Source organism: Sciurus carolinensis, chromosome 17 (genome assembly GCF_902686445.1).
Source record: "Sciurus carolinensis chromosome 17, mSciCar1.2, whole genome shotgun sequence".
Lineage (NCBI taxonomy): Eukaryota > Metazoa > Chordata > Mammalia > Rodentia > Sciuridae > Sciurus > Sciurus carolinensis.
Window position 1 is genome coordinate 18,294,995 of NC_062229.1, and position 15,452 is coordinate 18,310,446.

The 15,452-nt window shown below is 40.6% G+C and overlaps 1 pseudogene; it reads left to right on the forward strand.

The window, feature by feature from the left end:
• Positions 1-15,179, forward strand: part of LOC124968169 (olfactory receptor 7A10-like) — a 96,441-nt pseudogene extending 81,262 nt beyond the window's left edge.
• The last annotated feature ends 273 nt before the right edge of the window (positions 15,180-15,452 follow it).

Genomic DNA, 15,452 nt, shown 5'->3' on the forward strand with positions numbered 1-15,452 from the left:
GCCATGTGACCATCACTTTACTCCTCATTGGCTCAGGTCACTGTGAAATCACAAGAGTTTCCTGGCACAGGAAGTGAGTCCAGAATTGACCTGCTCCTGGGAGAAGGTGAGTGGTGGTGGAGGGGATGTGAACCCAGGACCCAGGCAGGCAGCTCAGAGCCAGAGTTCACCCCCCTCCATGCTCTGTTGGACTCACAGACACTGTCTGTGACCCACTCATGAGAGGTCTAAGTAGGCACACTAAGAATATTCAGACTCTCTTAATTTGTTGTAGTAGACCATCTAAGAAAATCCCAGGACCCAAAGACTTCAGTGGTGAATTCCATCACACATTTGAACAGGTAGAGCAAGACTTCCCAAACATGAAAACAATGAAACACAGGAATTTCTCAAAATTCAGTGTATAAAGCCAAGTGTACACTCACAACCAAATTACACAAGGATACAGCAAATCATAGTCAAATATGCCTGATGAAGATAGATGTAAAAATGCTCAACAAAATATTAGCAAACTAAATCCAATATACATCAAAGAGATTAATAACCATGATTGAGTGAGTTTTACCTCAAGTTTGCAAGGATAGTTCAACATATAAAATCAATAATATGATACATCACATCCACAGAATGATGGGCAAAAACTATCTGATCAACTCCATAAACACAGAAAAGGAGTTTTATAAATTCAACATCCCTTCACAGTAAAAACTCTCAAGAAATTACATATAGAAGGGAATTCCTCAAGAGGATGAACTCTACAAATGACTAAACCACAGCTAACATCATAATGAATGGAGTGTTCCTAAGATATGGAACAAGGAAAGCATGCCCACCCTAACCACTGTTATTCTTCATAGTACTGGAAGTTTCAGCCACAGCAATTAGATATGAAAAATAATAAAGACATCCAAATTGTAAAGAGGAAGTCAAATTGTCCTTTGCAGATGACATGATGTTTAAAGTTTATTCTTAGTTGACAGATAGTTGTACACATGTATGGAGTATGGAGATAATTTGAAATGAGTGTGCAATGTGTGATGACCAAATCTACGCATCTCCAACTCCTTGGTTGTGTGGAGCCCAAATGCCTATTTAGCACCTGTTCAAAGCAGGTAGTTCTTGCTCTGGTGACATTTCAATTTTGTTATTGACTAAATATTTCTGTCTTTTCCAAAATTCATGTTTTGAGATCCTAACTCCCAATGACTCCAACTGGACACATCAGTTAACCCTGCAAAACCCCATGGGGTGAAACTAGAATGTAGATCCTAATCGTACAGACCACAAAGTAGAGTTTTATTTAAAAATAAATAACAGATACTTAATATGTGCTAATCTCAGGCAAATATGCATAAAGGATATAAATATGTCTTTGAAATTTCAAATATTTAAATATAAAGACTAAATGACAGCTCTTCACTACAGTTATGATAACTTTAATTATCTTGGGAAAAATATCACGAAGCCAAGGATTGTATTAGTCATGGTCTTATATCAAGGGCTCACAATTCACCCCTTGTTGAAGAGGGGGATAGTAAATATTCTATAGATATCAGGAAAGTGTCACCAACACAAGTCAGACATTGGGGACCCATGGAACAAAACTATCTTCCACCTTAAGTTTTTAGTTGAGGGTTGGGATCAGGTGTTAGGAGGTTAACCCTCTGTAAGGCAGAAGATTGCATGGAGAAAGTTGTATTTGTAGTCAGATATCAGCAATGAAGAACACAGGCTCAAATATACTGCATGCCAAAAATAAAATAAAAAAATACCCTCACTTCACTGTATTTCTCCCCCAGCCTTCTACTCCTCTTTCCTACTCCCTAATTGGAAATCTCCCTGGATATCGTCTAATTTGGGGAAATGATTTTACCACTCTTTCATGAGTCTCCCCCCCTGGACTTCCATGCTCACCACATAACTGACCACAGGACCTATGCATCACAGAGACTAACAGGCACTTCTCTTCATAGCACAGCACATGAATTGAGCTCAGTCCAGTGAACAACCACGGAGGTCTCTGAGCTCTGGGCTGAGCTGGCTTGTTTCTCAGGGTCCTCTGGTCAGTTTTGTTGGTTTCCATCCTTGCTGATCCTTTCCTGCAGCACCTGTCAGTGCCTCAGACTCACCTGGATGGGTGTCTGGATAGAAGGGCTTTGTGTGGAAGTCTGGCTTCCTCCCTGTGTGACTGATGATGGAGACTGAAGCTCTGTCCCCAGACAAGACAGCAGGAGGGAGTGAAGCCCTGGTGCCCTAAAGAGACTTTGGACTCCAAAAGAAACCACCCTGTCCTCTCCAGCCCCTCTTGGAGGGACAGCATCAGAAGTTCTTTTTATAGCTCCCTACCTCTTCTCTTTAGGTACAGTTCTTCATGTTAACTCCAGTGCCTGAGTCCCTGATGTCCCTGTGGGTCACTAGTCTGAGCAGAAAGAAAATTTCCTGCTTGTTCTATGTACCCAAGAGACCAGTTTAGTAATAGGTAAATCTGCATTTTATTACTCATTGTCCATGAATTTCCTTTCCATCAACAAGTCTAACCTCCTTAACTCTTTTGCTCTATTCTTACTTGCTCCTGTTGAGGAGGTGTGCATCCATCTAGAGCTGACCTGGAATCCCAGGCAGGTTCTGTAGAACAGGAGACAAGCAAGAGATGAGAATTACAGGGAGACATGTCCTGCTGTTGAGGTTTGTGGGACAGAAGACGTAATTTGAAAATACATGAAAACGATCCAGCAAGAGGAAAAATATCTCCTTGCATGCATTAGGGAACAAGACAGAAAGTTATTGATGAAGGTGTCAAAGCAGGACCAAAGGGAATTGACAAATTGTGGAGAATCTCCAAGACTAAGAAGACAGAAAACCTCAGTACACTTAAGCTTTCAGGAAGGGCTGCCAGCACGCTGATGACCAGGTCAGGAGAAGTAACTGAGGATGGTGTAGTATAGGGGGCAGGACATGGCCAGGAAGTGGTCACAGGTCATCGCATAAGAAGTAAAACTGAGTTATCCCCAGGGAGCCATATTCCCTCTGGCGGCAGGCTCCTTTCATGGCCAGCTTCTCGGAGGAGCCGCCCAGTGAGAGCCATTCTGCACAGAGCCAGCTCCATGTCCCAGAGCCATTGGTGAGCTCCAGTCCGCAGGCAGCCTCTGAGACCAGGGCAGGGCAGCCAGGGACTTCTCCAAGCAACTCTGCTCCCTCCGTCACCAGGATCCTTCCACGGGGTGATTCAAGATGGTGGACTAGAGGGTGACAGCATCTCCTGTTACTCCAGAACCCAGGATTCAAGAAGGGGAGGCACTGAGAGACTCGGACTAACATAGAGTCACAGGTGAGTCTCCCCCACTGGGTGAAGCTTGGCCTGGGCAGCAGGCCCAGATAGGGGCGACTTATCAGAGCAGCGCAGGGAAACTAGAGTCTTCCCCAGGCAGCCATGCTCCCTCTGGCAGCGGGCTACTTCCACGGCAAGCTTCACAGAGTAGTCGCCCAGTGAGAGCCTTTCTGCACAGAACCAGCTTCAAGTCCCATAGCCAATGGCAAGCTCTGGCCTAGCAGGCTCCCTCTGGTACCAGAACAGGGCAGCCTGAGACTTCTCCAAGCAGGCCTGATCCCCTGGAGATAGGCTCCTTCCATGGCCAGCTTCTCAGAGCAGATAGCCCAGTGAGAGAATATCCCCAAAAAGTCAGCTCCAAGCCCTGGAACCAGAAGCAGGCTAGGGGCAACTTTCTTCGGAAGCACTGCATTATCAAGTTCCTCCAAGATTTCAGGGTACTGAAGGCTGGGAGGTGATATACTGGGAATCTACAGGGACACTGTAAGCCAATAGAGGAAATCTGCAATATCTCAGAGTCCCACTGATATCTTACCAATATGAGAAAGAAGGGAAGAAAATGTCCCAAACAAACCTAGATACTATATCAATAAAACCCAATGACAGCACAGCAGAAGAAATGTCAGAAAGGGAGTTCACAATGTACATAATTAAAATAATCAGGGAAGCAAACGAGGAGATAAAAGAGCAAATGCAGACATTGAAGGAGGAGATGAAAGGCAAATTCAGGCATTAAATCATCATCCCAATCAACAGTTAAAAGAGCAATACAGGAAGCAAGAGATCATTTCAATAAAGAATTAGAGATACTGAAAAAAAAACCAGAAATCCTTGAAATGAAGGAAACAATAAACCAAGTTAAAAACTCCATAAAAAGAATAACCAATAGTATAGAACACTTGGAAGACAGAACCTCAGACATTGAAGACAAAATATTTAACCTTGAAAACAAAGTTGAACAAACAGAGAAGATGATAACAAATCACGAACAGAATCTACAAGAATTATGGGATATCATGAAAAGACCAAATTTAAGAATTATTGGGATTGAAGAAGGCACAGAGATATAAACCAAAGAATGAACAATCTATTCAAAGAAATATATCAGAAAATTTCCCAAATCTGAAGAATGAAATGGGAAATCAAATAAAAGAGGCTTATGGGACACCAAATGTATAAAATTACAACAGATCCACACCAAGGAACATTATTATGAAAGTACCTAACATACAAAATAAAGACAGAATTTTAAAGGCCTCAAGAGAAAAGAATCAAATTACATTCAGGGGGAAACCAATAAAAATATCAGTAGATTTTTCAATCCAGACCCTAAAAGCTAGAAGGGCCTGGAACAACATATACCAAGCCCTGAAAGAAAACGGATGCCAACCAAGAATCTTATACCCAGCAAAATTTACTTTCAGATTTGATGGCAAAATAAGATCGTTCCATGATAAATAAAACCTAAAGGAATTTACAAAAAGAAAGCCAGCATTACACAACATATTCAGCAAGATATTCCATGAGGAAGAGATGAAAAACAACAATGCAAATCAGCAATGGGAAGAACTAGCCTAAATGAATAGCCAAATAAAGGAGAAACCAAATCATGTGAAAAAACAAAAATGAGTCAAATGACTGGGAATACAAATCATATCACAATAATAACCCTGAAAGTTAATGGCCTGAACTCATCAATTAAAAGACATTGACTGCCAGATTGGATTAAAAAGAAAAATCCAAAAATATGCTACCTGCAAGAGACTCATCTCATAGAAAGAGATACCCATACACTAAAGGTGAAAGGATGGGAAAAAATATACCATGCACATGGACACGGCAAAAAAGCTGGAGTATCCATCCTCATTTCAGATAATGTGAACTTCAAGCCAAAACTAGTCAGAAGGGAAAAAGAAGGACATTACATACTGCTTTAGGGAAGCATAAATAAGCAAGACATAACAATCATAAATATCTATGCCCCAAACATTGGCTCATCCATGTACGTCAAACAAATCCTTCTTAATTCCAGAAATCAAATAGACCACAACACAATAATACTAGGCGATTTTAACACACCTCTCTCACCACTGGATAGATCCTCCAAACAAAAATTGAATAAAGAAACCATAGATCTCAATAACACAATCAACAATTTAGACTTAATGGACATATACAGAATATACCATCCAACAAAGAATGAATACACTTTCTTCTCAGCAGCACTTGGATCCTTCTCTAAAATAGACCATATTTTATGCCACAAAGCTACTGTTAGGAAATAGAAGAAGATAGAGGTACTACCTTGTATTCTATCAGATCATAATGGATTGAAATTAGAAATAAATGACTGAATAAAACACAGAAACTTCTCCAATACCTGGAGATTAAATAATACAGTATTATATGATGAATGAATAACAGAAGACAACAGGAGGGAAATAAAAATTTCTTAGAAGTAAATGAGAACAAAGACACATCATATCAAAATCTCTGGGACACTATGAAAGCAGTACTTAGAGGAAGATTTATTTCATGGGGCACATTTGACAAAAGAAGTAGAAATCAACAAATAAACACCTTAACACTACTGCTCAAAGCCCTAGAAAAAGAAGAGCGGACCAACACCAAAAGTAGTAGAAGACAGGAAATATTTAAAATCACAGCTGAAATCAATGAAATTGAAACAAAAGAAACAATTGGAAAAATTAACAAAATAAATAGTTGGTTCTTTGAATAAATAAACAAAATTGATAAACCCTTAGAAACACTAACAATGAGAAAGAGGGAGAAAACTCAAATTAGTAAAATTCGGAATGAATGTGGTAATATCACAACAGACACGAGTGAAATACAAAACATAATTAGAAGCTATTTTGGAAATCTATATTCCAACAAAACAGAAAACCTTGAAGACATCAACAAGTTTCTAGAGACATATGAATCACCTAAACTGAATGAGGAGGATATACACAACTTAAATAAATCAATTTCAAGCAATGAAATAGAAAAGGTCATCAAAAGCCTACCAACAAAGAAAAGTCTGGGACCAGATGGGTTCTCAGCTGAGTTCTACGAAACCTTTAAAGAAGACTCATTCCAATACTCCTCAAAGTATTCCATGAAATAGAAGAGGAGGGAACCCTCCCAAACTCATTCTATGAAGCCAATATCACACTGATACCTAAACCAGACAGAGACACATTGATGAAAGAAAATTTCAAACCAATATCCTTAGTGAACATCGATGCAAAAATTCTCAACAAAATTTAGCAAATCACATACAAAAATACATTAAAAAGATAGTGCACCACGATCAAGTGAGTTTTATCTCAGTGATTCAAGGTTGGTTCAACTTCCGGAAATCAATAAATGTCATTCACCATATCAACAAACTTAAAGTCAAGAATCACATGATTATTTCAATAGATGCAGAAAAAGCATTTGATAAAATACAGCATCCCTACATGCTCAAAATACTAGAAAAAATAGGGATAGTGGGAACATTCTGTAACATTGTGAAGGCCATCTATGCTAAGCACATGGCCGATATAATTCTAAATGGTGAAAAATTGAAAGCATTCCCCTAAAAACTGGAACAAGACAGGGATGCCCCCTTTCATCATTTCTATTCAACATCATCCTTGAAACTCTAGCCAGAGTAATTAGACATACCAAGGAAATTAAAGCATAAGAATTGGAAAAGAAGAACTCAAACTATCCCTGTTCATTGATGACATGATTGTATACTTAGAGGAACGTGGAAATGCCACCAGAAAACTTTTAGAACTCATAAGTTAATTCAGTAAAGTAGCAGGTTACAAGATCAATACTCATAAATCCAATGCATTTTTATACATAAGTGATGAATCTTCAGAAAGAGAAGTTAGGAAATCCACCCATTCACAATGGAATAGAAAAAAATAAAATACTTGGGAATCAATCTCACAAAAGAGATGAAAGACTTCTACAATGAGAACTACAGAACACTAAAGAAAGAAATTCAAGAAAACCTTAGAAAATGGAAAGATCTCCCATGTTCTTGGATAGGCAGAATTAATATTGTCAAAATGGCCATACTACCTAAAGTGCTATACGGATTCAATGCAATTCCAATTAAAATCCCAATGATGTACCTTACAGAAATAGAGCAAGCAATTATGAAATTCATCTGGAAGAATACGAAACCCAGAATAGCTAAAGCAATCCTCAGTAGAATGAGCGAAGCAGAGGGGTATCGCAATACCAGTTCTTCAACTCTACTACAAAGCAATAGTAACAAAAATTGGCATGGTATTGGTACCAAAATGGACAGGTAGATCAATGGTACAGAATAGAGTACATGGACACAAACTCAAATAAATACAATTTTCTCATACTAGACAAAGGGGCCAAAAATATGCAATGGAGAAAACATAGCCTTTTGAACAAATGGTTGTGGGAAAACTGGAAAATCATATACAACAAAATGAAATTAAACGCCTATCTCTCACCCTGCACAAAACTCAACTCAAAATGGATCAAGGACCTTGGAATCAGACCAGATACCCTGTATCATATAGAAGAAAAAGTAGGTCCAAATCTTCAACTTGTTGGCTTAGGATCAGGCTTCCTTAACAGGACTCCCATAGCACAAGAAATAAAAGCAAGAATCAACAACTGGGATAAATTCAAACTAAAAAGCTTTATCTCAGCAAAGGAAACTATCAGTAATGTGAAGAGAAAGCCTACAGAGTGTAAGAATATCTTTGCCACTCAAACTTCAAATAGAGCAATAATTTCCAGAATGTATAAAGAACTCAAAAAACTCTACACCAAGAATACAAATAATCCAATCAGCAAATGGGTTAAGGAAATGAACAGATACTTCACAGAACAAGATATAAAAGGAATCAATGGATATATGAAAAAATGTTCAACATCTCTAGTAAAAAGAGAAATGCAATTCAAAACTACCCTAAGATTCCATCTCACCCCAATTAGAATGGCGATTATCAAGAACACAAGCAACAATAGGTGTTGGTAAGGATGTGGGGAAAAAGGTACACTCATACATTGCTGTTGGGGTTGCAAAGTAGTGCAGCCACTCTGGAAAGCAGTATGGTGATTCCTCAGAAAGCTAGGAATGGAACCACCATTTGACCCTGGTATCCCACTCCTTGGCCTATAACCAAAGGACTTAAAATCAGTATACTACAGAGATACAGCCACATCAATGTTCATTGCTGCTCAATTCATCATAGCCAGATTGTGGAACCAACCTAGATGTCCTTCAATTGATGAATGGATAAAGAAACTGTGGCATATATAAACAATGGAATATTACTCTGCCATAAAGAATGATAAAATTATGGCATTTGCAGGCAAATGGATAAAATTGGAGAATATCATGCTAAGTGAGATAAGCCAATCTCAAAAAACCAAAGGACGAATGATCTTGCTGATAAGTGGATGATGACATATAATGGGAGGTGGGAGGGGTTAGCGTTAGTATTAGCGTTAAGGAGGGGGGCAAGAATGGAGGAAGGAAGGACTGTATAGAGGGCAAAGAGGGCAGGGAGAGGTGGGGGAGAAGAAAAAAATAACAGAATGAATCAAACAACATTTCCCTATGTACATTTATGATTACACAAATGGTATGCCTTTACTCCATGTACAGAGAAACAACATGTATCCCATTTGTTTACAATAAAAAAATAAAATAAAAAATATGTCTTCTGTTAAGAAAATTAAAAAAATAAAAGAAGTAAAACTGTGGGAAAACACACCTGGGTGATGCAGCCTGTGTAGATAATGGTCTTGCTCTGTGTCTGGATATTCACCAGCATCTTTGGGAGGGTGGTGAAGGTGAAGCAGGTGTCAGAAGAGGACAGGTTGGAGAACAAGAAGTCATGCTGTATGCAGGTGGGAGTCTGAGATGGTGGCCAGGATATCAAGGATGTTCCCAAAGATGGTCACCAGGTATATGGACAGGAAGAGCCCAGAGAGAACAGACTGGAACTCTGTCTCCTCAGAAAGTCCCTGGAGGAGAAATACTGGAATCCCTGTGTGGTTTCTGGTTCCATGTAAAGTAAACGTCACCAGGAGAGAAGCAGCAGCCAGAGGAAGTGAGCAGTCCACAGCCATCAGGAACCTGGTTGCCTGGAACTTGAACCCAGTCCTCTGAGGAGAGGAAGCATTGGCTTGGTGGTGCCTTCTCTGTGGTTGGTCAGACTGGGGCTTCTCAGTGCCACCAAATTCCCCTTTGTTACCACCACTAGCTGGAAAACCCAGACACAAAACCTGATTGTATCCAAAGCTGACTTCCTCTGTTCAACTGTCCTGATACCAGCTCAGTCAGCCTTTGTCATCTGAGATGACTCTTGAATTCCTTTGGTAGTTGACTCTTAATATCCTAATGGCAATAATGATTTTAATAAAAGTTTTTAAAGTCATGGATCTATGTAATTTCCATAACTGTTGGTAATCTCATATTTCATATAGCTGCTTCTTTTTTAGTTAAAAGTATAATGCAATGATACATCAAGGCAAAAATCACTTACAAACAAAATATGTCTTCCATGAAGGAAGACACCAATGTAGTAATTTTTGAAGTCTCACCTATCTGCAGTCTCTAAAAATTATTTGGAATTATACAAAATGGTTTTTACAAATCTCTTTTCACGTTGAGGCCAAAAGAAATCAGCCTGGGAAAATAGTACCAGCATAAGAAAAAACTTCTATTGATTTCATTAATTAGTGCAGATGGAAAAAACTGGAAAAAGGTAGTTCTTAAATAGTGTCATCAATTTGTCAAAAATACTGAATATGACAAACAGGTAGTTGCAACACAAGAACTCAATGCACATTTCATTCTTGTGCTGTTATTTACTATTATGTTATAATAAGTGGAAAAAATTAGATATAGATGAAAAAGACACTTTATGAAAACAGTTGGGAGAAAGTTATAAATAGAAACATCTTAATTTTTACATTTTTATTGGTTCTTTTTAGTTTTACAAGACAATAGGATCTATTTTGATATATTTACACAAGCAAGGACTGTATCATCTTTCTTGTACATTACAAAATTGATACCTTGACCATCAGCTAATATCTACACTCCCATGAAACTCATATGGAAGACAATAGAACTGCCACTGTCTCTACCCAACACTGTTCTGATATTTCAAACCAATGTTACTCAGAAAGCAAAAGCCATCTCAGTTTCACAGCTTGGGCAAGAGAATATTGATCACATTTTCAGGTGATAAAATTGACAATCTAAAATCTATTGAAAAATAATTACTACTAAGATTTCATAATGATGAAGTTCAATTATAATATATAAAACCAGGTGCAGTGGCACCCACCTCTAATACCAGCTACTTAGGAGACTGACACAGGAAGATTGTTAGGTGAGGTCAGCCTGGGCAAACTTAGCAAGACCCTGTCTCAAAACTAAAAAGACAGGGGATGTAGCTCAGTGGAAGGGCATTTGCCTAGCATGCATTAAGCCAGAGTAGGGCAAATAATCCTCATTATGTCATTTTATTCCTGGTTTCCAGAGATAGACATATCATAGGTAAAACATCTCATTCAACATAGTGTGTGACATTCACTGACCAAGATTTGACCTACTGAAGATGATCAGGAAATGGGATGAATGTTATGTCATATTTATAAGTACTTCCAAGTTGCAGGAACTATGCAAATTTGTTTTTCTGAACAACCTCAATTCATCTCCCTGGAAACACTGGGGAGAGCTGTCATTCAATGCAAACTGCAGAAAAAAACTGTCAGCTTAAATGCTAATAGAATGTTTGAGTTAATGTTGTAGGTTTTTTAATTTGAGGTAAGTTCCTTCTATCCTTTGTTTCTATAGTGTTTTGAACATGATTGAATGCTGGGTGTATCAAAGGCCTTTCCTGCAACTATTGAGATGATCATATGGTTTTTATTCTTAATTCAGCCAAATATCTATTGAGCACCACTGTTCAGGCATGTAGTCCTTGAATTCATGGTGTTTCCACCCTGTTGTGAGTAAATTGTTGCTGGGGACGGTGCTGGGTGCTCTGGGGAGGGAGGGAGAGTGGAGGTGGACATGACCAGTGCCCCGTGCAGGCATGGTGTGCCTGTCACTGTGAATCCCATCAATCTGCATGAGATGTGGGCCAATAATGATGAAAAAGCAAAATAAGGTGCTGAGCAATCTCTGGTCTCCACTCACTCCCCAGAGAGCAGAGAGGAGGACAGTTTTCTGAAGATATTAGAGAAGTTGACTAAAAGTCCATGCTTTGGACCTTAGTGAACGAGGCTCCCTAAATTGCATAAGGCAAACCTTTCCATGGAGCCTGAGCTGGCCCAGAACTCCTGGGCTCTAGAGATCCCCTCACCCCAGCCTCCTCAGAAGCTGGGGTTACAGGTGGGTGACCCTGTACCCAGCTAGAAGGAACCTCTGTGAAAAATAAATGAGACTATTTGAAAGGTACTAATCTCAGAGCTGCAGGCATAAGAAGATCTAAATATCATCTATTATTATTATCAAAGTCTTTATCAATGAAGACTAAATGACAACTCTGACCATGTGTTGAGTTAATTTTCTAATTGATCAGGGGACACTGTCATAAAGCTAAGAATGTAGTACCCATGGTTGATAAGCATTGTCAAAGAGGGGGACCGAAAATTCCCCGAGGTATCAGGGACATGTCCCCAACACAACCCAAGCCTGTGGAGATCCAAAGAGTCCTAGTCTAGATAGGGACCTCATGTCAGACCTGGGAGAGAACTTCAGCTCAGGTATCAAGAGGTTAAATCTCTGGAAGGAAGAGGAGGTGGGGAGACAGAATAATAGCTCAGTTCTCCTGACTTCAAACCCTGTCTCTTGAGAATAGAGAATCTGCTGGAGAAAGAAACATCCTTGGTGCAGAACACTGTCCAGCAGGGGAATTAATCATGTGCCCAGCGTTGCCACAGTGAGGACGTGCCTAATGAGAAGTCTGGGGAGCTGTGTATGTCTCCTCTCTGCAGTTCCTCAGAATGCTCTTCCTTGGACAGGAGAGGACGTGGTGGTTTCTTGCTCTCACAGTGCTCACCCAGGTCAGTGAGACCCAAGAGGCCCTGGAGGAGAGGTCCAAAGAATGGACACCAAGATCATTGGCCTGAGGTCCTCCCAGAGCCAAACCAGAACTGCCTGACCTGGGAGATTGTGGTTACCAGGCTGTTGGATGGTCTGCTTTCCTGCTTAATTCATTGATTCATTTATTTATGATGCTAAAATGGAACATGGCAAATTAACAACCTTTTTTCAAAAGAGATCAGTCCTAGAAGTGGAGGAGCTGTGGCTACCAGAGCTGGGAGGACATGCAGGGAACTGAGGGGATGGCCAGGGACACAGGGTGGAGCTCACAGGAGGAAAGACTCCAGTGCTCTCTAGCTCAGGGGGTAACGTGGTCACAGCTTGGTTGTGGATTTGAAATAGCTGGTAGAGAAGATTTCGATTGCTCCCAACACCCAGGAGTGATCAGTGTTGAGGGTGATGGAGATGTTAATTCACTAAGTATCACACATGGCTCACATGCATTCAATCATCACTCTGTACCCCATATAAACACATCACAGTTATTGTTGATTAAAACTTTAAAATATTTTCAAAATGTTACATAGTAAAGAACCGTATGAGAGAAATAAGATGGGTCCTGCCTCACCCGATGTCCAGTTCTGTGAGAACAGTGGCCAGAGAGCTGCAGCAGCCTCAGGGAGGCCATCCTCCCGCTGTCCTGGGAACAGTGGAGAGATCATTTAGTTGTCTTTGGTAAACATTCTTTTGTGGATTTTTGTCTTACGATATTCAGTTTTCCTACTTGAATGTTGACATGCATTTTTCTGGACACTGAAAAGATGTCCTTTCTTTGATTTGATCCCTTATCGTTTTTCTGGTCACTGAGGGGATACGTGAAAGGTAGAGTCAAGGAAGCGTCTCCTTCCTTCCAGCGTCGTAGGGACTCTACCTTATTGGACAGTTCGCCCTCTCAGCACCCCTTTCTTATTATCGAGCATATTTTTTGTTTCTTTAAACCCAGGGCAGATAATGACCATATGAAAATGCATCATCAAGGTTACCTGTGATGGGACACTGACAGACTGGATTTCCTGAGTGTCTCATGCTCCTTTCTATAGGGAAAAGTTAATCTGGAATTCACAACTTGCCTTGTATCCCTTCCTGTAGAAGAGTGTGGCTGGGTGAGCAGAGCATGGTGTTAACACACATTGTGTGTGTGTGTGTGTGTGTTTGACTCCAAAGCAAGCAAACCTGGGATTAGTATGCAGACACTGCCCAAACTAATCATTTGATTTTAACTTTATGAACATCTAAAATGATTTGCATTACAAAAAAAAACTACTTGGAATTTTCAATTTTGATTTCTTCCAGGCTGATGGTGAGTAATACGACCCTCTCATGAGGCTGAGCTCCCAGCAACGTGGAGCTGAGTCTGAGTCAGCCACACTATCAAGCTGGGTGAACACCCACGACTCTACAGCTGCTGCACTGCTCAGCTGGGATGACACAGTTCACACTTTTTCTGGAATATTCCTAGAACATGGTGAATATTCAATTTTTGTTCTTCAAGTGCATTAGGAATTTCTCAGTATAATTGTAGAATATATGACCTCTTGAAGAAGTGCTGAGAAATGGTAAGGAATTTCTCAATAATGTGTAAGTTGATGCCTTAAAAGGGAAACAGTTTCAGATGAAATATATAAGTGATGACTTTACTATAAAATAGAAATTAGAGCAAAATAGAAATTAAAGGGTAGTAATGCATCTTCTTCCTCTCCTTCCCTCTCCCCTCCCTCTCCCTCTCCATGTTCACCCCTCCTTCCCCCTCTCCTCCTAACTCTCCTCCCTCCAGCTGCCCGCCCCGCCCTGCCCACTTCATAGTCACAGCAACCACATGATACCAAGGAATAACACACAGATTTCAGAATTCCTTCTGCTGGGATTCTCAGAGGACCCAGATCGGCAGCCCCTCATCTTTGGACTCTTCCTCTCTATGTACCTGGTCACTGTGCTGGGGAACCTGCTCATCATCCTGGCCACCATCTCAGACTCCCACCTGCACACGCCCATGTACTTCTTCCTGTCCAACCTGTCCTTTGTGGACATCTGCTTCACCTCCACCACCATCCCAAAGATGCTGGTGAACATCCAGACACAGAGCAAGGCCATTACCTACACAGGCTGCATCACCCAGATGTGCTTCTTCATACTCTTTGCAGGGCTGGACAACTTCCTCCTGACTGTGATGGCCTATGACAGGTTTGTGGCCATCTGCCACCCCCTGCACTACATGGTCATCATGAATCCTGGCTCTGTGTGTTGCTGGTTCTGATGTGCTGGATCTTGAGTGTTCTGAATTCTCTATTACAAAGCTTAATGGTGTCCTGGCTCTCCTTCTGCACACATGTGGAAATCCCCCACTTTTTCTGTGAAATCAATGAGGTGGTCCACCTTGCTAGTTCTGACACTTTCTTTAATGACATGGTGATGTATTTTGCAGCTTTGCTACTGGCTTGCTGTCCCCTCACTGGTATCCTTTACTCCTACTCCAAGATAGTGTCCTCCATCTGTGCAATCTCATCAGCTCAGGGCAAGTACAAAGCCTTCTCCACCTGTGCTTCTCACCTCTCTGTGGTCTCCTTATTTTATGGCACAAGTCTAGGTGTGTACCTCAGTTCTGCTGTGACCCAAAACTCACGCTGTACTGCAATAACCTCTGTGATGTACACTGTGGTCACCCCTATGCTGAACCCCTTCATCTACAGTCTGAGGAATAAGGACATCAAGCGTGCTCTGAGGAGATACCTGTGAGGATGGTTATAGACTGTAACTTTCTTTATTTGCCTAGTGAGTGCACTTAACAAAATGAGCTCCAGTTCCACCCAAGTCGTGCTGAGTGACAGGACTTCTTCCTTTCCTTTGCTGAGTAATATTCCACCGTGTGCTTGTATCACATGTGTTTTTCTGCTTGTCCATCAGTGGATGCCTTGTTTGAGTTCTCCTGTCAGTTATTGTAAACAGGGCAGTAAATGTGTGTGTATCTGGATCATAGTTTTTCTTACTCTAACACTGATTTCTCTTCAC